The sequence below is a fragment of the Octopus bimaculoides genome, chromosome 8 (genome assembly GCF_001194135.2).
Source record: "Octopus bimaculoides isolate UCB-OBI-ISO-001 chromosome 8, ASM119413v2, whole genome shotgun sequence".
NCBI classification, from domain to species: Eukaryota; Metazoa; Mollusca; class Cephalopoda; order Octopoda; family Octopodidae; genus Octopus; species Octopus bimaculoides.
This window is the reverse complement of record NC_068988.1, coordinates 76,821,922-76,825,088: the sequence shown is the minus strand read 5'-3', so window position 1 is coordinate 76,825,088 and position 3,167 is coordinate 76,821,922.

The window sequence follows — 3,167 nt, the reverse complement described above, 5'->3', positions numbered from 1 at the left end:
TATATATATATATATATATATATGTATATATATACTTACATATATATATATATATATATATACTTACATATATATGTATGCGTATACACACACACACATAGCAGAATTGGAGATTTATATAGATTAGGAACCGTTAATACCATTATAGAATACCATTATGAAATTCCATTAATATTATTATGTAATAGTTACATGTATTGATAAATACATGTATTGAAGTGTACAGGATGTTCAAAACGTCTCTCCGCCGTAAGTATTTTATTGCAAAATAAATATCTATAAGATGGTATAAGACTACAAAAGAATATATTAGACTTTACAAGACTTCAAAAAACTTTATAAGTGTTGAAAGTGTCGTCATTCATTTTCAATACATAAGTTGACTCTTGTACACATGTTTTGAAATACATCTTGGGAGATTCTGACGTGATATGGACCGTATGAGGGTCATTAATGGTTTTCGAGCAACTCTTGTACAATGATCCTTTATTTGCTCCCCAGAAAAAAAGCCAGGCAGTGTTGAATCAGGTGATCTTGGTGGTCAAAGTCCCTTCGAAATAATCCGTTCACCAAAAAACTCTTGAAGTAGCGCTATGGTGATGCACGAAATATGTGCTGTAACTCCATCATGCTGAAAAGTATGCATTATTAATTTCACTTTCAGTGAGGTGGCCTACAAATGGATAGACAACATTTGAGCAATATCTCTCGGGGTTGATGGTGTCTTCAAAAAATATCAGTCCCACAATACATTTTCTCAAAATTGCTTTCCATACTCCAACTTTTTCGGGATGCAGAGGTTGGTTATGGGTCACGTGTGGATTCTCAGTCCTCCATAACCTTGTGTTTTGTGAATTTATGTGTCCTGACAGAAGAAACTAAGCCTCATCGGTGTAAAAACACCCATCCAGCACTTTTATGCTTCTTTTGGCAACAAAGTTTTGGAACCAATGGCAATAATGAAGCCTTTCAGCATGATCAGTAGCCTTCAATTCTTGAATGGCCAGCACTTTGTATGGAAAGAAATTTAATTTCTTTTTTACAGCCATCTGAGCACTTCCTAAGCTGATTTCCATTTCCTGTAACAATTTGCGTAAGGACTTTGACGGGCTTGCCAACAGTTTATCAGAAATATTGGAGAGTGTTTCGTCTGAAAGAACAGTAGGCCTGCTGCTTCTTGCTGCATCTTCCACCGAGCCTGTGTTCCTAAATTTTCTTATCAAATGCCACACAGTGTCATGATGTGAAACAACAGTATTTTGAAAAGTTTCACTGAACTTCTGTTTCGCAGTATCTGAGCATTTGTTTCCAGCTTGAAACACCCATTCAACTAAAAACGTACGTTCTTCAATGGTTAACATGCCAACACACTGAAGGGTACACAATGACTGAAGGACAATGGCTGACACCTGGCCGCTCATGCAGTGATAGTCAAGTTTTGCATATGCAGGATGAAAAAAATTTACTGCAGAGAGACCTTTTGAACACCCTGTCATCCATAAATAATGCATTTTTTTATACTTTTATTTTTCAAAATTAAGATAAACAAAGTTCTTTTTAAATCTAAAATATACTTCCCTTCATTTTCTACAGTGCTCTTCCATCCATCTGGTAGACTTGCAAGGCCTCTCTTCCAAAATTCACTTACCCATGATGAAAAATACTCCTCCACTACTGTTCTAACCTTATCTACAGAATTCATATTTTTTCTATATAAATGATTTTGAAGACTGCAGAATGAATGATAATCAGATGGGGCAATGTCCGGCAAATATGGCAGATGGGGCATCGTTTGACTCGCTGCAGACAGTTAGATTCGGAAAGTTTGTGAGGAACCCATTGACCCAATTTGCTGACTATTGATGAATGGTTGAATGACCAAATCCATGTTACAATGGGATTTCCTTCTATCAGGGTTTGCAGAACGTCCTTGTCGAGCTCTACAGATGTTCCAGGATGAAGCTCATCTTGTAGGCTGTAGTTTCCAGCTCGGAATTTCTGGAACCACTATTGACACTGGATTATGCTTATTGTCTGATCCATATATATTGCATTAATATTCCTTGCACTTTCCATTGTGTCGTTGCCTTTATCGAACTCATAAAACATGGTGAATATGCTCCTTTGTTACTTTCATTATAGCATTGAAAATCGAACTACACTCTTCAAAATTTGCACTAAGAATAAGTCCAAGGTAAAATTACTACATGCTTTTATAGCAAGTTGATGCAGGTAGTTTATCTTGTCCCCCATCAACTTTTAGTTCATGCAATTGGGAAACCCACATTATTTATGGGATGACCTAATATACATATCATCATCATCGTCATCATTCTTATTGTTTAAAGTCCACTTTCCATACTGGAATGGGTTGGATGGTTTGAGAAAAGCTGGCAAGCCAGAGATCTGTGCCAAGCTCTGTTGTCTGCTTTCATGTGGTTTATATGATAGTATTCCCTCCTTAACACCAACTACTTTACAGAGTGGACTGAGTGCTTTTTTCATGGTACTGACACTAGTGAGGTTGCAAGGTAACTTACAGCATGTGAGATGAAGTGGTAAGAAAGGATCTTCAGATGCTGAGCCTCACTGAGGAAACAACAAGGGACCAGATGTGGCAATTTGCTGTACTTGATAAGGCACATCAAACCAAGTAAAATCAGTCTTTCACACATATAGGCTTGTTTTTTCAGGTGCTGGTGCCACTTAAAAAGCACCTGTGTCGGTGCTGCATTTTAACACATCTATGCAGGTGCTGTGTAAATGCACCCGTGCCAGTGCTGCATAAACACACCCATGCTGGTGGTACATGAAAAACACCCAGGACACTCTATAGAGTGGTTGGTGTTAGGAAGGGCATCCAGCCATAGAAACCAAGTTACAACAGACAATTAGAAACTGGACAACTCGCTACTAGCCAGCTCCGTATCAAACCAATGATGATGATGACAATGTATATATATATATATATATATATATATATTCAAAATAAGCAACACGGATTTCAAAGATGATTGCAGTACACACGTTTCATGCTACCCCATTTATTTAAGTAATGCGAGCATTACATTAAATGCAATATGAAGAGCAATCTTCAGCTGCACGAAAATGCAGAAAATAACAGTAGAGTAGACATATTATAATTGTGGCAACATTTCAAATCCAAG